Here is a 23819-nt window from a genome sequence, read left to right on the forward strand (position 1 = left end):
AGCACAGAGCATCTGCCCATGGTGAGGTTCAGGGAGGCGTGGCTTTAAGGCAAATCAATAGGCTACAATACGGGGCACTGCGCATGCGCTACAGATAACAAGGGAAGCAGTAATTCTTTAAGAGTACACAAGTACAGATGGACACCTATGCGGTGCAAGTCTAAGGGTCGCGACCTGCCATTTTTTATGGGTTCTGCACACAAAGTGTTTTGGCAGCTAGAGTAACTGCTTGGTCAGCATGGTCCTGTCTCTTCACCTATCTTCTGCTGTTTACCCACTGTTTACGTGGGGTGAATGAAGAAGGAAAATGAAGTGGTGAAGAGTTGCTTACAGGAATGGTGAATAAAGATAGAAGAGTTAAATATTCAGGGGGTAGAAATCAGAGCTCCTGGAGAGGCAATAGCTGATCCACGATGTCCTGCTGCAGAAGCTAATCACAAGAATGTAAGAGATGGAAAATAGCCCTAGAAGCACAGTTATAAAACAAGAAAAAGCCTATGCCGTGAACAGCCAGTATCTTTAAGTACCAGCACTGTTATAATAAACTAGAAGGGGCTGAAAAATGTCCCAAGATATAGCAAAAATCTCTGATTATAAAGAAAAATCAACGGAAAGATACAATTCAAACTTAAGTAATAGATGCAAGTAACCTTGAGTAATCTTGCTTTGGTAGGTCTTTGTTTTGCTTTACAGGGCAATCCTCTGAAAAAGAACTTGAAAAGCAGCAGCAAGACACAGTGATAGATTTGATGGTTTCAGCAAAACAATGAATCCAGGAACCAGAATAGAATAACATTAAAGGAAGATGACACAGATGAGTATCAGAGGATACTCGTACCTGTCTCATAACTGAGGGTAACAGCTGTGTATGTTTTTCTAGTAGTTAACCCTATATAACGCATGATCCTAAGGAAGGTGTAAACACCTTCCTTTTACAGGAAAGAAGAAGATGATGGTAAAAATCTATGCATAAATATAAAAACAGCTTATTTAAAATAAGGTGTAAAGTTTATCTATTTATTATAGAGAAGACCAGGAGAGACAGAGGAATGAAAAAAAGGTGACTGAGTATTTTGGAAGCTCCTATGAAGAGAAATATTCCAGCTTTTGGATGAAGATAACTGTTAACAATCTGTTGTTATCTATTACCTTTTAACAGGTTACACAGAAACCTCAGCATCCTATTGCACTCTTATACAGGGCTGAACACTGAATACAGTAGCATTTCCAAGACACAAAAGATCTTGCCAAATCACAGTTCTTCATGTTTTATCATATACTATGTCCCTTTTAAGCTCTTATATATGTTAAAATGAACTGCATTATTCTTTTAAATAATTATTCATTATTTAAGAATAAAGCATAATATTTTATGTTATACCTTGAGAAAGACATAATATTTGCAAGCAGTTCGCAGCCGTTACTCATTTCAATTACGTGTGCACATATGTATTCATATTTATGAGCATCACTTCATGTATTTACAAAAGATGCTGCACAATGGTGGGACAGATTGCTTGCTGGCAAACTCACATAAACCTTCCTATGAGTTCTGGGCCTAACTGCAAGCCTTCAATATCTCTGCTACCCTCTTCAACATGTCACTCATAAGACTAACAAGGGATTGGTAAAACAATCAACAAATGAGTAAAATAGGTAAACAATCATAGAAAGGTTATTAATCACTAATGTTATGAACAACTGGATACCATCCAGTCATGACCCTATTGTACATTAAAAATAATGTTCTCCTCGGAATAATGCCCTTAAGGCTGCAGGGCTGCTACACGTGAAAACACATCCAGTTGTAAGGCTGTTTATAATAACTGTGCTAAGAATTGTCTAACTTTAGGCAGTTGCATGTAGCATACCTCTTGCTGACTATGACACCCTGTGGGCGGACTGATGCATCTGCTCCAGAACCCCTGAGAGGGGACAGTAGATATTGCTACAGCACAATCCTACCAGCGACGGGTCAGGCACTGCGACTGAGCCATGACATGGGGACAACTCCTGCACTCACAGGAGGTTTGAGATATTGCTGTATAATCATATGTATTAACACTCAATGACCTAGTGCGTCTGTCATGCAGTCCTTATTTGGGCCTCTAATTTTCTAAACAGCATTCTGTGATCCAGAGGATACTTAGAAAATGAAAAATAATCATTGATAAAAACTGAAAAGCAGCATGATGTTGTAGAAATACAAGTGTTACGTCAGAGTCAACATATCTTCCAGACCACAAGGCAAGTAGCTAATTGGTGGCAGGACATCTTTGATGGTTTTAGTTCCAATTCTACTGCTATTTTACACCTATTCTTGCACCCAGTACTTCTTTTACTTATCATTACCTTTGTATTAATACTTGTGGTAGTTGTTTTGTATATGAGAGTCTTTCTAATAGCTAAAAGTCTTACTGATGTAACCGGCAAATTACAATTTCTTTAGAAAATATCAGCTGTGTGTGGATCGAGGGATTGAGCATATTGATCCTAACCAGAAGGCTATTGTATGTTGAGGAGTTAGTGAGCTGCACAGCAGTTGACCAAAGTAGGCACAGGCCCATGCTGTGCATTTCACTCGACCACTGGATGAACTTAGCCAACTGTGACAGCAAAACCTGCATGCATCTCCCACCTGGCACCTGGCGATTACACCATCTGCATGTCTTCGCTTATCGTGAGGTGAAGCAGCATGTTTTCATAGAACACCCTTTTGTTTGACAGTAGACATGAGGAATAGTGTTGTTTACTTCTAACAACATCCTTCAAAAGCTCTGAAGACCATAATGCTGGCAAACCTCACCACAGGTGGGAACTGTGCAGTGTGTCCTGCCCTGACTAGAAGACTGCCTGATGCTGTACAACTCAGGGTTCCCAGCATCTGTGGGGACATAAGGTTATCTATGATATCCCCTTTTTCCTTCTCACGTTATCTCCAATAAATGGATTTTTAATCAGTATCTTACATAGTCTGAGTGCCTTTCTTACTGGGATCCCTAATGAACTTGCACCAGTGCCTTACACACGCATAGTTTGCTCTCATGTTCTTGTCACCCTATCAGTTGTTGCCCATCCCCTGTTGTCAAGAGGGAGCTGCGTGGATTCACACACAAATGAGGAAAGAGACATTAACATAGGAAAGGCGCTTTTCGGCAAAGCTCCCTTTTAACAATTCAGGGTTTCTGCAGGGGCTCAATGAGCTTAGCATTGAAATGAGAGTTACAACCGGTTAGTGTGGGGGGGGGGGGTTGTTTATTTTTTAAAGTCATCTCTCTTGCAGACAAGTTCTTCAGAAACAGACAGCAGTCAGGTTGGTTTACAACTTTTAGAGCCTCTTGAGCTTTCCCTTCCATTAGGGCAAGTGTCACTGGCTCACTTGCAGCATAAGCCCCTTTGCAAATATTTTAATCGGGCATAAAGAATGCTTCACGTCTCCTTTCTCTGTGCTCTTTAATGTGTCATTATAACCTGAAGCAGTTTGAAAGGCAAAACATTGATGATCAGATCGATTTCTGATTAAACTCATTATCCTCTCTCAGTTACAGTGCAGATACTCAGACAGGTTTGGTGTTCTCATTAGCTGCCCTTAAATCATTTACGCAGAAACTCACAGATGCAGCAACACTGCAGTCTGTCTTAGAGAGACAAGAGTTTCACTGAAAAAAACCTGGAGAATCCTGGTGCTCAGTTTCTCTAAACTCACACAACCAGGTGATACAACAAGCCTCAATCAATCACCATCCTAAGGAACATCTCCCAAGGAGGCTCTCCTCCAGTCTGCCTTTCTCTCCCTCTCTTTTCTTTTTCTTTTTTTTTTTTTTTTTGAAATCAGCTTTCGTTTCTTACTAACTGAAGCAGTGGCTTAATAAGAAAAGTTGATTTGGATATGTTGGCCTGCACAGCATCTAGAGGTTACCACTACATTTACAAAAATCTGAGGCCGGAAGTTGTCATGGTATTGCTGTGATCCTGCAGTTGTGCTGCCTTCTGTGGTTAGGCCTACAGTTATCAGGTCTCTGTTTCTGACAGAAGTACTAAACTCCTGTCTTTCATCACTGCAGTTAGCAAATATATTGCTTGTTACTCACAGAATACCCAATACAAGATATCCGGTTACTAAAAGGCCTAAATTTATGAAAAACGCCTTATGCTAAACTTTTGGTCAATTCAGATCTAGTCATTCCTACTTGTCTCTATATATGACCATAGTACGCACACAAGTGGAAGGAAAGAAGAAGCTTAGAACTGTTCTGCAAGCCCCAGTGGTAGTGATACGTGCTCTGTGCATCCCACCACTACACACACAGACATTTGCTTCTCTCACATTAGTTTCACAGATCATGCATTAGTTTGTGCTTCATGATGTAATTTTGAAAACTAAAGAAGGGGAGAGAAAACACCTCTTCCCTCTCCCAATTTTACTTCTAAAAATGACAGTACCAGACCTACTGCACAGGAAGGAGCTTTTCCTTTCCACAATTATAAACTTAAAATTCTGCATTTAAAAGCCAGTTGTAGCTTCCTATTTCATTACAAAGTCAGAGGATTAAGCCAGAAAGTTACCAAAAACTTTCTGCAAAGCATAAGCAAAGCACAAAACAGCAACATGGAATTCAAGAAAGAAATATAGGAACGTACTTTAGAATATTTTATTCAATAAAAATGTCAGACATTACCTGGCTCAAATCAGAAAAACAAAAAAAGCACAGCAGGCATGGCTTATAAAAAAGTTTTATGGTTGCCATGCTGTAAGACTAGCCTGCAGCAAGCTATTGTCTACAGCTTCAGAAACAAAACACAGCAGGATATAATCAGTTTGAGGGTAATACCCTCACCTATTATTATGGAAACAATGCTATCTTATCTTACTTTTGTGAATGCATCATCATGCTGAAACTGCTTTTAGGCATAACCACATTTTGGTGTGACCCCACATCTTTTAGATATGGCTTCATAAGCCATGGCAGGAGAGATTTAAGACACACCTGTATCAAGGATACAACAGACCCAAGCATCCTATCTTTTCTAACAAATAGAGAGGGAACGCGGCCATAGCTTATCCAACTGTGGGAGCAGGATCTGACAGTGTGACCTTGCTAGTATTTTCAGAGTGCTGGCTGCAAGCCCGGGTAGCAGACCCAGCATATTAACATTTACAGAGAAGGTAAAGGGCCTACTTACCTAGCATTGTGTCCAAGTTACATCCACGCTTCAGAGGCAAGAAACAAGACCAGAGACAAGCATAGGCAACCCACTTCCTTGAACAACAATAAAACAGTGCTTCCGTATACAGCATTACAGGATACCAGGCTAATCAATTCTGCACACTCGATTCTGAAACTAAGGTGTCCACGCAACCCGTTGGTTTTGCTGCAGTCCTACATACAACCTAAACGTGGCATTGCCAATGAATCTGTCATGGGTAGCTGCAGTGGTGTGACACAAATCCATACATGTTCAAGTGACTGTGACCGCCATGTAGTAGTTTGGAACTCCAAAGGAGGTCCCTGTTTTCCTTCCACAACCTTACAGATGTGACTTGCTGGTAACATAACTAGTGTTTTATTAGTACGATCTAGTAAGCTGCCATATATACTCAGTGATCCTAGCACAAGTCGCTCTATAAAATATTGGTTCATTAAAGGGTATTATACACAATGCTTTGACAACTACTTGTTATTAATATCTATCAAATTATGTTGATATCACTGGCATTTTATAACTACATTTGTTTAGTAACAACATTAGTCCAAGTAAAACATGGTTTGACAAAACACAGATACTACTAGAAGGAGACTATCCACTTTTCAAGACCAATTCATCCACTTTAAAGATTATGAGAGAAATAAAAGAGCACAAGTTGAAAGAAAACAATTGCAACCACCAACATAAAACAAATTACTCAACTGAATTATCAGCTTGTCAGAAAAAGTAATAAGAAAAACTTTGTAATAACGGAACAGAGATCAAATCACTCAGGTGAGAAGCACCAAGTTATAAGAATAGCTATAAAAAAGCTGACTCTGTGACATGAGCAGAGCTAGAGAATGCCAATGAAATTACCTGATAGTAATTTTTAAGTTAATAAATATACCTTTTCGCAAAGCAACTAAATTGAGATCAGTGCAACTCAGTAGGCAGACACTCAAAACAAAAAAGGTCCAAAAAGCAGCAAGACAGCTTCATGGAAGAATGGTCTGTTGCTAATGAATACACACATATATGTATATATACATGCATACATATCAGTTAGGAAATTAGAGACTACTAGAATGGGAATGCTTAGAAGACTGCCAAATCATACCACCTTCAATCTTCAAAATAAAACTTTACTAGATTCATTAATAATACACCTTGCCAAAAGTTATTTCTTAATCATGAGCTCTACTTATCATAAGACGTACAAAACTGTTAGCCATTAACACTTATATCCTACAGTAACTGCAAGCACACAACACCACAAAGCTGATGTCATGTAGCTGGCACCTATTGGCTATAGCCCTTGATGGTTCACAGTCTTTGAAGGTGAAGATGGCAAGCCTCAAAGCTGCCAGAAGCAAAGTGGGTTCTTTTCTTCCACAATTCTCCTTGCTATTCCTGGTGTTTTCATGTACCATGGCCTCTCTGTTCAAGAAGGCACAGACTCCTACCTCTTTCAACAGCATGAGGTCCAGAGTGGTTTTCAACTGTAGTGTCACGCGAGCGGTCGCATCTCCACGCTCATTTAGGAGAGTTAGGCTTTTCGCTGTGGCATCAGCCAGTATTTCTACTTGATCAGTCAGTTGCACTAATTGCTCTTGGGTTTTAGCTGATGCAATTCCCCAGCCGAAATATCCCTCTAGTCCCCAGAGCAAGCATTTCCAAACCTTTTCTCCGTGACAGGTCTCGCCATAGAGCTGACCTTTTAACTCATCCCCACTTTTGAGAGGAAGGGAGGCCTGAGTAATATGACTTAGGACAAAGCAATGGGATAGCTAATGAGCACTGTACCCCAACAAGCATAGCAGGGAGCAGGGTATATAGCGTATGATCCAAGCATGCCCAAACCATTCCCCTTGAGACTGGCACAGTTGCCTTTTCGCATTCAGCTACAAAGGTCCTTTTCCCATCTGTGGGATAAAAATCATCCCTAAAGAGTTTCTCAGTGAAACGAGGTGCTGAGTTGTTGACACAGAGACAACCTTGCATTAGCGCATGCCATAAGGGAGAAAAGGTCATGAGCAGACGGAACAAGGCATTACAGGGCAACAGGAGTGTGCACTTCCATGGGGGATTTTCAGGAGGGGGGTCGTGAGAATGTTTGGATCCTCTCCAAGCACGCCCCCATAATGATCCTCCTCCTCCCCACTGACATGATTTTGGGCAAAGGAGAATTTAGCCTGTTTTCCTTCTCCTAGTGTCTGCCGAGTTCCATCCTGACAGTACATCGGACACTCATGTCCCTTGACTTTGGGGCATACCACACGCCATGGAGCAGGTTCTTCCAACCACTCCCATTTCAACGAGTGATCTTCTCGACTCCATTGGTCAAGAGCACAAGGGAGCCCCCATGGGAGGGTAGTGCTTGGGATGGTGATCTTCTTTCCCCGTGCAGTACCATCTCAGTACACACCTTGGTCAGTGCAGGTTTTACCTTTTAGGCATGAAAGCATTGAGGGTCAGCTATAATTGCGCCACAGTGGGTCTCCGGCTTCTGATCAGAAGACAAATGACTCTCCTTTAGCCCAGGTATTATCTAAGTCCTCTTCTAGATCTGGGAAACAGAGGCAGAGGGGCAGCAGGTTCCCCTCACTCAATCCCAGGTTGTTTAAACAAGCTGTGGTTGAGGAGGTATTAATAAGGCAGCCAAAGAGTTGTATTTGTTTTAGGATTACATTAGATTCAAACCCCTCATTTTGTGGGGGTGCTCCCATACCATCAGTAACAAGTACTAGGGTTATCATTCCTCCCACTATCCTTATCATTTGGAATGAATTCATTTTACACAGTATTCCCTCAGGACGAATTCGACTTTTTTCAGGGTAGTATTTCCTCAATTAAGGGTTGGTTAGCAATCTGGGAAAATAATAAGCAGTAGGATTCATAGTTTCAACCCTGGCAGTAGGATTCATAGTTTCAGGCCTCGCTCACTGATCCTGTGAAAATAAGAATAGCATGTCTTGGCAGCGTAAGTCCAGACTTACCACTAAGGGTTACATTAAGGGTTGCCCCTTAATGACTGGGATATATCCATCTTGAGCTAATACAGTGGTTCACTCTCTTGCTGTCCAAGGCCTCCCAAGTGAGCGGGCCCTGAGGTTTATTAAGTGTTACAGGCAGGGTGCCTATATATGGAAGTTTGACCATGACAGGTTGTCCTGGTTGTTAGTCTATGGGGTATGCCTTGGGAGGTGACGGTTGTGAGCCATAGGGTGCAGTGGGCATAAAGGCTCATGTTACTGGGCTCCTGTAATGTCCTTGCCTGTTATTCAAATGGTCAGCTGTTTCCCATAACTGTTTTCCCCAATTTGGTCGATGTACTTCCAACACACATTTCAGCAGGCCATGGGCTTGCTCTATCAGACTGTTGGCATGTGGGTAATAAGGTATATGGAGTGTCCATTGGATCCCTTGCTCCTTTGCCCTGTTCCGTACCATTGTGGCAGTAAAATGACTACCATTATCACTTTGAATGTTCTCAGGCATTGGTAAGCTCGAGAACCATCCCAAAAGCCCCTTCACTGTGTTTTCTCTATTTGCAGAGGAGCATGGGCATACCTTTAGTAAGCTAGACATGACTTCTGCTCTGGTTAGGATATATTTCCACCCCATGGCTGTACAAGGTAGGGGCCCCACATAATCAGTTTGCCAGGTGGACCACAGGGACTTCCCCATTTTCAAGTGCAGCACTGGTTAGAGAGCTGCACTTCCTGCTTTCAGTCTACACTGTGGACACTCTGTGATTATTTGTTCTGCTGGGGTCTCCCAAATGCCCAGGTACTACCATCTGGGAGTAACCATTGTCTGCCATTCAATATATCAAATCCCAAGACATTGTCCCCGCTCTCGGTGCCAGCCAGCTGGCACAAGGTTGCTTGCTTCTCATTGGGGAGGCACAGGTAAGCTTTTCCTACTGGGAACACCTCGCTCCCACTGGTGTATCCAAGTAGTTGGACTAAGTACCTTCTTACAGCAACTCCTGCCCTCTTTGCTGCCACCTTTGAGAGGGTGGACATCTGAGCCTCTGTGTAAATAAGGAATTTGGTTGAGATTTGATGAGTCTGAAACAGAAGGTAGATGTGGGGTCCTTCCATGGGGTCTCACTGGAAGGCCTCTATTCTCCAGACAGGAAAGCCCAATGCCCAACTGGGCCCCACTAGCTTTTTGTTTCTACAGCCTTTAGTTCCTTGCAGAGAAGGGAGAAGGGGTTATTTGTGCACAGAGGTGCAGTAGGAGTAGTGCCCTCCTGTTTCCTTTCACCTTTATCTAATCTTGTTTCTTGCCCTGCAGAGGACACATGCCGAAAGGCGTCTATTAGATTAGCACTGTGTAAAGCATCTCTAGATATACCAAACTGCAGCACTGTGTGCCACAGCTGATATCTTCTTCACTTTCTGCCTGCGGGGTGGACTTCTCTTCACCCTCAACTGTGATTCTGACCACTTTCCTTCTCTGGCAAGGAGGGTCAGGATGGTGGCATGGGCTCACCCCATGCCATTTCCCATCCATGGGTGACCACTTGGTGTAAGAGGTCAGCCCATGTGGGTATGGGGAAGGGTTGTTGCTGTTGTTGAGGGTCCCGGATTGCCCTACTATGCTGTCAGGTGCGCTCTATCTCCTCCTCACTGTCAAATTAAGTACACCTTCAAGGTATGCAGTGATCCTCTTATCAATGGCTTTAGGTACACCAAGACCACTGGGTACAATATAAGCGAGTGGCCTAGCCATCCCCATTACCCAATCGCTTGTAGACAGGCAGCCTCATTTACTACCTCAGGTAATCCCATTAAGGTGTGGACGGGGATCACTAATGGCTCCCCCCACTCATGGGGATCAATTCCTCCTGCCCAAAAGGCAGACCGGGAAGTCAGAGAATGAAGGTGACCCCCTGGCAGAGCAGGATTGTGAGGAGGGCCTTCCACAAGGAAAACTCCTGGTCTGCAGAATCTTTCTGCCTCCGTCCTGTCCGACGTTATCCTATCTCCTCCCAGTTTGTTTATTCTTATTACCCACTCTGTCTCCATTTTGCCAGGTTTCCAACAGAATCTTTCCTGGAGACTCACTAGCTGCAAGGGGTCAAACAGGGTGGTAGGAGTAGCCTCCCGCCAGTTGCCTCCTTGGGGTCCCAAAGTGATTTCATGTTTTACTATGGGGGCTATACTTTTTATCAGCAGATCATCTTCCGTATCTCCTTCCCCATTCTCTGCTGGGGGAGGGGTTGATCATTACCTGGATCAAACCAGATGTCCCCATCCCAAGCTTCTGGGTCAGTGAGAACTCAGCGTATTTTGACAGGGTCAAAAGTTTTAGACTGCCTCACCAGCATCACCTCAAACTTCTCCTCTGTTGCCCTCCTTTTATCTTGTTCAACCTTCAATTGTTCTTTGGTGTGATCACTTCCTATCTGCAGTAGCAGACATTGCTGTTTTGGGGCCTACAGTTCATTTTGGAGGGTAGCTAGCTCTTTATCTCACTGTTCTCTGTAAGTGTAAGCTGCCTCCAAAACAAGCCTCCAGCATTTTTAGAATTACACCTTTATTTCAGCCGTCCTTACCCTTACTCCTAGCTAAGTCTAATTGCCTTTCCAAGTCCCCCCAATCATACCAATGACTGTGAACCCATTTGGGTGAGAAGTTGGGGTATTCCTCTGCCTGTGCCTCCGTAAGTAGCTTGCTATGAGGTCACTAGCCATCATCCTGCTGACTACACCAAATTGTCACGGGGTGGGAGGGTATTAACTCTGGGTTTATTGCAAACAAATTTATTGAAGATGGCGATACAGCATAGTCACAGCAAGCGAATCTTTCTGCACATTTGTTATTGCCCGAGTCTCGGTGTCTTACCTCTCCAACGGTTTCTTTCAGAGGTTCTCTTAACTCTTGGAGAGTAACCTTGAGAGGTGTCCCAACTCAAGGGGAGATTCACTGCTATGCAGCCCACTGCCATGCGGGAGAGCTCAATGGGCTCTAGGCTGCAGCGCTATTTATGGGCACAGAGTTTGACTCATGGTCATACGATATTTGGTGTGGAGATATACCTTTTTGCTGACATCATGCTATGTTGGGGAAAATATACCCTTTTTGCTGATCTCATGCCTGTTTTTGGCCTCACCAGTTGCAGCCAATATCGCCTAGTTCCTCCTGGTCAGCACTGGGCACTGTCAGTTATTTGTGGTCAGCTGGGCCCGAGATAAAACATGCACTGCTTGAATGTTTTCCCATGCCTCCTACATGTGTAAGCCCTCTGGCAAACACTGATGGCATACTTACGTGAAATTCTTTTAAGGTATGTCTGCATATGACATTAGTGTTACAAAACACTTGTGTACTGTTGCCAGTTACACTGTTTTAGTATGATGGATATGCCTGGGTTCAAGGCAAGCTAGTATTAGTTATAATCTGATTAGTTCACTTATAGTTTAGAGGCACGACAGGCCTCTGCTTTGGCTACACGTCTTTCCAATACAATGCAGATGCAATCCACAGCTCTCTGGCTCCTAAAACACAGTTGTCAGAAAGTGAGAAGGTATGTCTCAGTAAAAACTATTCTATGTAAATTCATTTCTTACAGAATCTTAGGAAGAGACTATAACTGCCATTGTTAGGAACAGGATACAGAGGAAGTGGTCTGCAAGTATGGTCCAGTATGGCAACTTTCTCCTTACTTAAAAGGAAGGATATCTTTTCATCACGCTCTTACATGATACCAGGCAGTTGGCTTCATTACTCTAGAAGAGTAACAGATGTGCCAGGTTGTAAATTAAATGGAACCGTGATCTAGATTTAGCATCTTGCTAGCAATAAAGAAATTTTTAAAACCACAAGGCTAATTGCTAGTCTGTTGTATAACACCACACTGAGATCTTTCTGCAAATTCTACCAGCTCTTTCAGTAGAAGGGAGAAGAAAAAAAGGACAATAACAATGACAACACATAAAACATATTGAATTTAGGGAATTTGTTGTCCAAAATCCACATATTGTTTTAGGCATGTTTTTCAAGCTGACAGCCCACAAGTAAGATTCTTAATAGCATCACAGTTCTCTGCTAGACTAATGGTGATCCTTCCAAAACCAAGCTAACTAGTTAACGGACCTGATACATGACGCCAGAGTAGCAATCACTTGCCAGCAATATCAAGCCATATCGATATGGTCCATGGGGTTACAGCTTTCTGTGGGGAAGTCCTAGAACACTGGTGGTCATTCTGGATCCACAAAACAATAAAACTATTCCATGCTATGCTTCAAAGTTGCCTGTATCCACTAGCATTGGGAAGAAAATACAGCACACATTATCTCTTCTCAGTCTCACTAGTGTGTTTCCACCATGCCAACAACATCTGACACCCTTGTGCACCTCTATTCCTAAAAGGTCTAACAGTGTCTTTCTGAGCAGCTACCTCATATTATAAACAATTCTACCATTTTCAGCATGAACTCCAACTGATCTGCAAATTCCAAACAGTCTAAAAGTACAAAAACAACTAGTACTCTGCATATATAGCCCTTCAAGAACAAGCCATTCTTGTTAAAACACACATCTCTCCAAGTAAGTTCTATAATAGCATTTATTTTTTAAAATAGCAGAACTAGACTGGGTGGTACCTAAATATGGAAAACCTAAGGACAGTATGTGGCTCAGTAATGTTGCCTAAGTGCATGAGGAGTGAAACAGGATAATGAGGCAAAAGATCACGGTAACTATTGATTCCTAAATTCCTAAAGGTATTTAAACACACACACACACACACACACACACACACACTTCCAAAGCCAGTTTGTTGTCACCAGTCAAGAAGATATTGGGACATGTAGTGAAGACTCCGGAAATACTGTCCTTCATCCTACATGTTGCTGTAGGAGGAAGTTAACTTAAAGGCAGCAGGAGGCCACAGACCTACGGTGCAGGAACTGTTGTGCCAAGACAGGACAGTAACTGAAATGCCAACCCAGAATAAATATTTATCATTTCTGCAGCAAGACTAGGAAGTAAACAAACTGCTGATTTAGAATAAACATGTTGGCCATTCTGTCAAAATGGTAAATGCAACAACATCAGGGAACATCAAGTAAACTGGTCACCCCCCAAACGGTTTCCGTAATTCATCAGGGAACATTGACAACCAGTCTGAGTGCAGTGAGCACATACAGAAGATGACAGGTCACAGAAAGTAAAGGGGATAAAAAGCTCGCAAACTACAAAGTGGGACCAGCAGTAGAGGATGAGCAATGAAGAAGCCACTGTCTGAAAACTGACTGCTACGGAGGCAAACATCCTTCTCCAGGCTACCTCAATACACAAGATGGAACGCCTCTTGGACCCCCCACACTGCGAGCATTGACTTAAGGGTCAAAGAAAGGGGTACTGCAGACCTTAACTGATACCTATTAATTCTGGGGGTGCTTTTATAGTCCACCCTTAGCAAATGGCCTGAATAACTACAGCTGGTAGGATAAGAATGCCAGTGTGCACAGCTTTGGGGAATACCCCTCAATGACCCAGGAGGAATAGCCACCAGTAGACAAACTACTTTTCCTGAGCATTGAAGCTTCTGCCTTACCAGTGGACTTGGATGAAGTACACTATGCATCGCACCCTGATGTGAAGTTTCGTCAGCACAACCCCATACCTACCACTGTGACAGACAACACACAGGTGCTCTCTCCCAGTAGGTACAAGGGAGCATTGCTCCTCTGGTATAGTTGTAATGGGCCAGCAGATAGTATTTAACTGTAGAGGTCACATCTGAGACACATGTGCTGTAAGCGTGTCCCGATCCAATACCGGGAGGGTTTCGTTACGATCCCAAGGATGAGATTAAGACGCTAAAACCGGTCAAATATCGTACAACCTTTTAACTTTATTTTCCACAATGTGGGGAGAAAAGGTGGAGAAAGGCGAAGGGGAGGCGAAGGGGAGACGGGAACAAGGGTAAGGGGAAAAGATAGAGAAAGTTGGAAAAGGAGAGAAGAAACTAGCTACCACCACTCCGAGTCCGATGATGTTCTACTGACTTTGTTCGAGATCTGCAGTCGTCGCAAGCCTCATTGAGGCAGGGGTCTTTTCGGTGCCTCCCGTGGCCAAAGATCCCAGGTGAACTCACCCGATGGCGTTTGGAGACGAGAGGCCCTGACAATGGTCACCTAGGGTCCCATCTGGGGTGCCAAACTGTTATGGAAGGTTAGGCTCGCCGGCCACCATAACAGGGTCCGACCCTAGGTTCCTGCTGAAAAGTTCGGAGCCAAATCAAAGCGAATTAAATAAATAAATTTTAGTGACACACGTGCAGTAATTACAGCTCGAGTTGGGTGCCTCCAAAGAGGGGCCCTGAACGAAGAAATCTCTGGGCAATTATACTTTCCAATCTAAGCTCTCCACCCCTCACACGTAGTTTGGACCAATAGTAATATTTAGGTGTGGGGTCTCCTGCTTCTCATTGGGTCTCATCACTGTCGCTAGGTAGGCTGTTTATCCTTACTGTTGCGGTTTCTGCTGACAGATGTGTTTTCATTCCTCCAGTCCCGCCCTTGTCTCTCAAGGCCCTGACAAAGAGGTGTCCTTCCAGCAATTAGCACTGCCCCAGCAGTGACAGTAGGTGTTATCTCCCAAGGTCCTGAGGAAGGGGATATAATCCAGACCCCAAGATAGTCCAGACCCCCTAATTAACACTGTTTCAGCAGTGAGATGAGGCTTTGTTTCCCAGGGTCCTGGTGCCCAAGCAGGCCTTATTTCAAAGCTTTGACATCCTCCCTTTCAGAGTGTGAAGCATAGGAATGCAGACTGCTTGTAACTCCCTTATCTTTCCAGCCTGCACCAGCTCTGGGGCCCTTTCTCACTGAACTAGGAGTGCGGCCTAAGGCTTCAGCAAATTTAGCTACTCATGCTAAGCAAGTATAATAGAAGTTGTGCTAAGCGGCAATAAATTACAGTCCAGGTCCCAAAGTCTCTGCCCGATCATGGTCTGGTTCAGCACAGGCTTGGTGTGTCCTAAATGGTCACAGGGAGACGATTTCGGGTGTTGCAGCAGCTCAGTCCTGTTTCCGCTGGGAACAGATGGCTTGTTCAGGGTTATGGTTTGCTTGCACCTTATGTACCAAGAAATGTTTAAGGCAAAAGTTCACTCCTCTGTCCGCCACAAAGCGTGCAAGTTACTCTTGTTGTGTAAGGAGTGTGTTGTTTAGAACTATTGTTTTATCAATTTTAGTTAACAGGTGCTTGAATCAGGCAAAGATTCATCTACTTCCCCAGCATAACCACACCCCTGCTAATCACTCAGCTGTCACAGAACACCATGATGAAATCCAGTGTGCAGAAGGCATCAAAGGTACTGACAGCCATAAATTGACCCTTGAGCCCCAGTGCCATGGCTGCCCTGTGACAGACTGATGGAGAATGCAGGTAGCATCAAGGCTGCTGCAGATGAGTCCAGCCTGACCTAAGCTTGCTCTGCTGTGTTTTTAGTTGGCCAGATAAGATCTGTCTTGGGCCTGGAAGTGGTTGAACACGGCATCATACCGAGGCCAAAATGCTTTGCTGACAGTAGTGGATATGTACCCTTTCCGATATGTATTTCGCATATGGGAATTTAAATTACAGTTTTATTCTGTGTTCCCACTCTTTCATAATTTTAAGCCAAGCCAGACACTAAAGCTTAAAAAAAAAAAAAAAAAAGAAAAAGAAAGAAAAAGAAAAAAAAACTTCATTGCCAAGTAAGAACCAGCATCTGTCTGGGTTTATGTATGTAAACCGTTCACCTGAATTACAGCTGAAGAGGACTGTCTCCATGCACTACGTTTTCCTCAAAGGACTTAATTTTTTGCATGCAGGATGAACATACTCACTAAGTGTCTAGCTTCTTCATTGCATAGCCACTGTCAGGAAAAATAACTTCTTCATTAAACACAGATTTGTTTATTTCCAGCTTTCATGCATAACATTTTTTCTATTTATAGTCTTCAAAGTACCTCCCTAGGAGCAATGACTTTTTTCAATTGGTTGAAGCCAGGCACATTAGAATTGTCAGTAGTGACAACCAATTCAGACTGTCCATCTGTAGACAACAGTGATTCAAGGCCCAAAATCTGACAAAAATAAGAACACGTGCTTTGGAAAGTGGAGATATGACTAGGACCAAACGCATTATACCAGTTGCAAATATCGGGTGTTACGTGGCCTCTACGAAAACAAGAAACAACAAAAGCTAACCAAATAATTAAGACTGATAAAGCTGCACAATTAATACAATTTGTACAGTGTGATAAAGTATTGCCCATAAGGTATCAGTACAAAGCACAATGTCTTTCTTGACCATATAACTAACAGTTGAGCGAAGTTTTGATTTCCTAAGCATGAAGGTAGAGATAAGAAACGCATTACAAAGTCTTTGCATATCGGAAGTGAGTCACACTTAGATCAGCTTAACTAGGTTTCAACTACACTCTCACAGAAGCCAAAGCAATATACAATAAATCTTCAAGTACGACTCAAGAAAGAAAGGGAAATAGGGTTTCAAGGAAGCGCCCCAAAACTCTTTGCCTTCAGTAACTACCATGTAATCCCGCAAGGGTGACTAAGAGAACAATAACTCAAAAAGAATGTAAGGAGTCATCATATTTGAAGGGTAACACAAGTGTTACTGAATCGAACGCTTAGCCTTGAAGCACAAAATATAGCTCAAAAAAATCATGACGCCTGCCTACGTTTTGCAAGATTTGAAAGTCAGTTTTGTAAGTTTGCCCAAAATTAACTTTATCTGATGCTTGAAAGCAGCTTGTTCTAGCAAAACTGATTACAAAGACGAGATACTTCATGCAACTGAAGACCAAGTTATTTACATTTACTACTTCCAAAGAAGCAAAGAGGCATAAAGAAAAAAATTCTGGACACATCCGAATTTGTCTGAAGTTGCAGGTCTCAAAGGCTGTAGTTCATTTCCCACCACACCAGAGGCACCTCCGAGAGGTGCTACTGCCAAACGCCATGATAGGGAGAGAAATCAGACTTGATTTTCAGATTTGCTAGCAGTGCAACTATTCAAAGTAGAGTCTGCAAGAGCTTCAGCTACAGAAGTCCTGTAAGCTTAAAACAGTTTTGTTTCAAGTTGGGTGCACATACACAAACATACACAAAATGACCATCTATGATGAGTTTAGTTGCATCATTCTCTTACCATGCCATGGTAACTCTATAGCAGAACCAAGAGAGAAACTTAATTCTCTGGGAAACATCCAGTTTTAGCCCTACAAACACCCATTCCAAGCCTCAGTTCTTCCTGTTTCAGTCATTTGAGATCTCACAATTTCTGAATAGAACAGGATATTCCCATTTCAAAGAGAAACTATAGAGAAGATTCAAAAGGCACAAAAAACTGACCTTTTATGAAACACTACCAGGAAACAGAGATGTACTCCCCCACCTTCAGAAAAATTGTCTAATCAAGGAGTTACTTAAGGGCCACATCATTTATTTACTAGCAAAATACAGGCTGTATTTCGAGGTCAATCAAATTCCCAGACAAAATTAATTTGAAGGCAAAACAGCTAACCCTGTGATAATAGCAAAAAAAACAAAAAAGTAAAATAATCACAAGAGAAAGATCACTAACACTTAGATGTCTGCTGCTTAAGTAAGTAGAAATAGCAGATGCTTTACCTGTCCTCTTCAGATCTCCACATAACCTCGTTCTACAGATACAAAGCAGTAAGTGACAGAAACTGTTCAAGTTCTTCAGCAGGTGCATTTATTTTGCCAGTGAAAGAAGAGTCCACATTTCTGTAAAGTTCTAAACCACATTCTATTACGACGGCTAGTAGAAACACCCAACCTAATCCAAACAGGATCTTCAAAAATTAACAACCCATGGCCACACGTTTTTCCAATCATACTTCATCTTCCCAACACACCAAAGCAATTTATCCAAAGACCTATTAGCAAACATACACAGTAAAGATAACAAATACATATAGGTTAAAAGTGAAATATGAATACAAAAGAAAAAAAGAAAGAGTTCAGACTCAACTGATCGTCCCTAAATAACATTGCTGCAACGTTATTCCAGGACAACATCACTTCTCCATTCTAAAACGTGGGTCATTATGACATTAAAGTCCAACAAAATTAATGCTTCCCACATTTAACCACATGCCAGTTTGGATTTTTATTGTTTGCCAAGAATAAACATCCCTCCTCATCATAGCTCTTATCATAAACAGACAATCCTGCTATACCTCTGGGCTGAGTCTTCTGCGTGAGCCAGCCCACAGAACTGGAAGCAGGAAGAGCATCCCCATGTGCCAGATGAACCAGGTAGACAGCAGGGTTTCCAGCTGAGATTTGTACCACAGCAGACCACAGTCACAAAACCTCACTGCTGAGCCACCCCTCCAACCTGACCTTGCTGGCAGCAAAGCTTAAGTGGTTACCTACCAGTGGGCACAGTTAGGCAGCAAGGAGACATGGTCTATGTGTCTAATTGCAACAGCAATCCTGTTTCATCTGTCCCGTTGCACTTCCAGCAAGGCAGGATGCACCAGAGCTATACAAAACCACTTCACCTTCCATAGAAGGAGTGCTAACCCTGTGCAGACAGTGCTCAGGTAACTTACAATTTACCTCCCTACTGGAGGGTAAGAAAGGCAGAAAGCCTAAGAAAGGTACTAAAGGTAGAAAGCCTAAGGTAGAAAGCCTAAGAAAGAAGCTAATAGAAAGTGCATGCCTCAGTATTTATGAATGGCAGCAGATCAAACAAATTCAATTTCCTTTTTTTTTTTTGGCATATTACTTCACACATGGCAGAAGTAGTCATCACAACTTCATAGAGCTGAAGGCACCTCACCCACTACTTGAACCATATCTTTGTACATTTTCTTTTGATCAAGACTTTTCCTTTGGCCCCTTTCACATTCAGCAACTCTTTGGCTATTTTAGGATGGTTCTGCAAGTCAAAGCTCTTCTCTTTCATTCCATAGCCCCAGCAGAACAACTTTTTTCTGCTTTGACAGAAGATTTTTCTCTTTTGCAGACCATTCCCAAATTCACCTCAACACAGGATATTAACCCATTCTTTCACTTTACATGCAGTATAAAGGAAAGCAGTATAACTGAGATATTCATAATAGTTATAAAATATTCTCTTATTCAATATGAAAAGCTTTATTTAATTGGACCAAAACTCTAAGTACCAAACAGAAATGTATTTCAACACCACCCATCCTGACCTGAATTGTTTTCCACCTCTCTAGAACTGGGAACATGGTGTTCAGCAAAACATGAGCTCCCAAAAACTGAAGGGCCAAAATTTGGCTACAGGACAATATGACTTTGCTCTCTCATTTCTACTGCTGGAGTTCACAGCAGCCATTCAGAGTTAACTGAAAATACAAACTGAATTCAGTATGCTTGGTGTACAGTATGGTAGAAAGATTACAGCAGCTTAGCAGGACTAAAACTGTGGTACAAGATGGCCTGAATAAACCAAGTACCTCTAAGTATGTGACTAAAGGAAAGTACACACACCTTGAAAATTCTCATTTTCTTCATTTTTTCATTGCATTTTAGACCTTACAAAAGCCCAGTACATAGGGGTTTTCTTGCCAGGAGAATTCTCAGCAGTTATGCAGAAGGCAATTTGCCAGAAATTTCCTATATCTTCAAACTGATATGGCTGTTACAGTAACTTCAGGCATACAAAGACTAGTCACCTGTCTTTGCAAACTCCCATCCCACTATTTCCAACAGTATATTCCTATCTCACCTTCTCCTATTGGCTTTGCTATCCCAATGCCATCTGCTGCCTCAGATGTGCATTACCAAAAGTTATTGTTAAGCCTGTTTTAGTTTTACTCTGGAGGACTTTGCACTAGATCAGGCTCTTCCTCCCAGAAGCCTTTCATTTTCTTACTGTTCTCTCTTCCACTCACCAAGACCCTTAATCTGACTCTATTCAGCATTCAGTATTATCCAAACACATTCTTGAGTCATTTTATTAGCCCTTTTTTCAGAACTTTGAACGCTCTTCATGCTCATAAGTCTGCAGGGCCAGAATCTAGTACAGTAGGAAGAATGCCCAGAATAAGAAGGGCCTCTTTAGAGCAGATGAAGAAATAGGATTGAGATTTTTCAGTTCAAGCAAGCCATTAAAACAAAACCCATTAAAACCCTCCTCTTCAAAGCATCTCATTAGCCAAGCCCACCTTTCATGTGCCAAGATTTATTTTCTATACTGTCACCAGCCAAGGGTTGCTCGTGCCAAGCGAGGTGACATGTACTTTTCCTTTCATGCTTCACTGACCAAACAACCAGGCAGTTACCAGGTTCCAGATATTTATCAAATGCACCAGTATCCTTAAGCAAAAGAGTTTAAACAATATAACAAGCTCTGTATTTAACAAGATGAAGAAAAACACGCTACAATACATAAAGAGATATATTAGGGGTAATATGACCTATTCCATGTCGGGCAGGGTCATTGAGTAGGTGCAGAACACAATAAGGGGTTCCAGACCAGCTGAGTGGGAGCTCCACATAACTGCTGTTACTGCCACATTTTATATGTTCCTATGGCGTATGTCTTCTGCGATTAGGTTTCTTGGCTTCCTTGTATCAGTAGCCAGAACCTATATCACTCTGATACACTCCTCTAGGCTTAACCCGCTGGCTGGGTCTTCAAAAGGGAAGGGAAAAGGGGAAGGAAAGGCCACATGATTCAACAAAACACCCTTGTTTCTATAGATTTAAAGAACTAAAGAGTGGAGACCTTTATCACGAGTTTTCATGCCTGATCAGCATGTAGTTGTAGGCGGGCATCAGTTCCCCTTTCACTTGATTCACAGGGAAGCTTCAATGTGGGTCAGGCTCTTGACATTGGTTTAGGCCACAAGTGGTTGGTAGCATGAAAACAGGGGAGGTGGTGACAAAGGCATTGTTATCATATCCTGCACAGGCTGGGGCGTCTGTCCACAAGCAGGGAGAGAGTACCTGGCCTACCCCTGGCCCTGCTCCCCATCTGTGAACAGTGATACCTTCCCCTCTTCAGCAGGCCTTTGACGTAAGCATTGTCTTGTCTGTCCTCCAGATCATTTCTGCAGCAAGACTAGGAAGTAAACAAACTGCTGATTTAGAATAAACATGTTGGCCATTCTGTCAAAATGGTAAATGCAACAACATCAGGGAACATCAAGTAAACTGGTCACCCCCCAAACGGTTTCCGTAATTCATCAGGGAACATTGACAACCAGTCTGAGTGCAGTGAGCACATACAGAAGATGACAGGTCACAGAAAGTAAAGGGGATAAAAAGCTCGCAAACTACAAAGTGGGACCAGCAGTAGAGGATGAGCAATGAAGAAGCCACTGTCTGAAAACTGACTGCTACGGAGGCAAACATCCTTCTCCAGGCTACCTCAATACACAAGATGGAACGCCTCTTGGACCCCCCACACTGCGAGCATTGACTTAAGGGTCAAAGAAAGGGGTACTGCAGACCTTAACTGATACCTATTAATTCTGGGGGTGCTTTTATAGTCCACCCTTAGCAAATGGCCTGAATAACTACAGCTGGTAGGATAAGAATGCCAGTGTGCACAGCTTTGGGGAATACCCCTCAATGACCCAGGAGGAATAGCCACCAGTAGACAAACTACTTTTCCTGAGCATTGAAGCTTCTGCCTTACCAGTGGACTTGGATGAAGTACACTATGCATCGCACCCTGATGTGAAGTTTCGTCAGCACAACCCCATACCTACCACTGTGACAGACAACACACAGGTGCTCTCTCCCAGTAGGTACAAGGGAGCATTGCTCCTCTGGTATAGTTGTAATGGGCCAGCAGATAGTATTTAACTGTAGAGGTCACATCTGAGACACATGTGCTGTAAGCGTGCAAGTTACTCTTGTTGTGTAAGGAGTGTGTTGTTTAGAACTATTGTTTTATCAATTTTAGTTAACAGGTGCTTGAATCAGGCAAAGATTCATCTACTTCCCCAGCATAACCACACCCCTGCTAATCACTCAGCTGTCACAGAACACCATGATGAAATCCAGTGTGCAGAAGGCATCAAAGGTACTGACAGCCATAAATTGACCCTTGAGCCCCAGTGCCATGGCTGCCCTGTGACAGACTGATGGAGAATGCAGGTAGCATCAAGGCTGCTGCAGATGAGTCCAGCCTGACCTAAGCTTGCTCTGCTGTGTTTTTAGTTGGCCAGATAAGATCTGTCTTGGGCCTGGAAGTGGTTGAACACGGCATCATACCGAGGCCAAAATGCTTTGCTGACAGTAGTGGATATGTACCCTTTCCGATATGTATTTCGCATATGGGAATTTAAATTACAGTTTTATTCTGTGTTCCCACTCTTTCATAATTTTAAGCCAAGCCAGACACTAAAGCTTAAAAAAAAAAAAAAAAAAAGAAAGAAAGAAAAAGAAAAAAAAACTTCATTGCCAAGTAAGAACCAGCATCTGTCTGGGTTTATGTATGTAAACCGTTCACCTGAATTACAGCTGAAGAGGACTGTCTCCATGCACTACGTTTTCCTCAAAGGACTTAATTTTTTGCATGCAGGATGAACATACTCACTAAGTGTCTAGCTTCTTCATTGCATAGCCACTGTCAGGAAAAATAACTTCTTCATTAAACACAGATTTGTTTATTTCCAGCTTTCATGCATAACATTTTTTCTATTTATAGTCTTCAAAGTACCTCCCTAGGAGCAATGACTTTTTTCAATTGGTTGAAGCCAGGCACATTAGAATTGTCAGTAGTGACAACCAATTCAGACTGTCCATCTGTAGACAACAGTGATTCAAGGCCCAAAATCTGACAAAAATAAGAACACGTGCTTTGGAAAGTGGAGATATGACTAGGACCAAACGCATTATACCAGTTGCAAATATCGGGTGTTACGTGGCCTCTACGAAAACAAGAAACAACAAAAGCTAACCAAATAATTAAGACTGATAAAGCTGCACAATTAATACAATTTGTACAGTGTGATAAAGTATTGCCCATAAGGTATCAGTACAAAGCACAATGTCTTTCTTGACCATATAACTAACAGTTGAGCGAAGTTTTGATTTCCTAAGCATGAAGGTAGAGATAAGAAACGCATTACAAAGTCTTTGCATATCGGAAGTGAGTCACACTTAGATCAGCTTAACTAGGTTTCAACTACACTCTCACAGAAGCCAAAGCAATATACAATAAATCTTCAAGTACGACTCAAGAAAGAAAGGGAAATAGGGTTTCAAGGAAGCGCCCCAAAACTCTTTGCCTTCAGTAACTACCATGTAATCCCGCAAGGGTGACTAAGAGAACAATAACTCAAAAAGAATGTAAGGAGTCATCATATTTGAAGGGTAACACAAGTGTTACTGAATCGAACGCTTAGCCTTGAAGCACAAAATACAGCTTCATGTGCCAAGATTTATTTTCCATACTCTTAGGGGGAAAGTAGACAAATGGGTAAGAAATATGGTATTCACTAACTTCTTTTTTGCATGAACCAGTTTGTCTCCTTTTCCCAGATAAAAACCGTTTTAAGAGCTTTATTAGTGATTAGCCTTCAACCTCCTATTCACTTAAGTCAAAAGAAAACAAAATAGACTTCCTGTTAAGAG

The 23819-nt window shown here is 42.4% G+C and overlaps 1 protein-coding gene across 5 annotated transcripts in view; it reads right to left on the minus strand.

The window, feature by feature from the left end:
- Window positions 1–23819, minus strand: part of RESF1 (retroelement silencing factor 1) — a 48223-nt gene that overhangs the window by 12710 nt on the left and 11694 nt on the right. The window contains exon 1 of one of the 5 annotated variants that reach the window (XM_026119774.2): window positions 11046–11155. The exons of the other annotated variants lie outside the window; for them this stretch is intronic. The gene's annotated coding sequence lies outside the window, so the exon portion shown is untranslated. Of the gene's footprint in view, window positions 1–11045; window positions 11156–23819 lie in introns of those variants that run through there. 5 annotated transcript variants of the gene reach the window in all.

The sequence above is a fragment of the Dromaius novaehollandiae genome, chromosome 1 (assembly GCF_036370855.1).
Source record: "Dromaius novaehollandiae isolate bDroNov1 chromosome 1, bDroNov1.hap1, whole genome shotgun sequence".
Classification (NCBI taxonomy): domain Eukaryota; kingdom Metazoa; phylum Chordata; class Aves; order Casuariiformes; family Dromaiidae; genus Dromaius; species Dromaius novaehollandiae.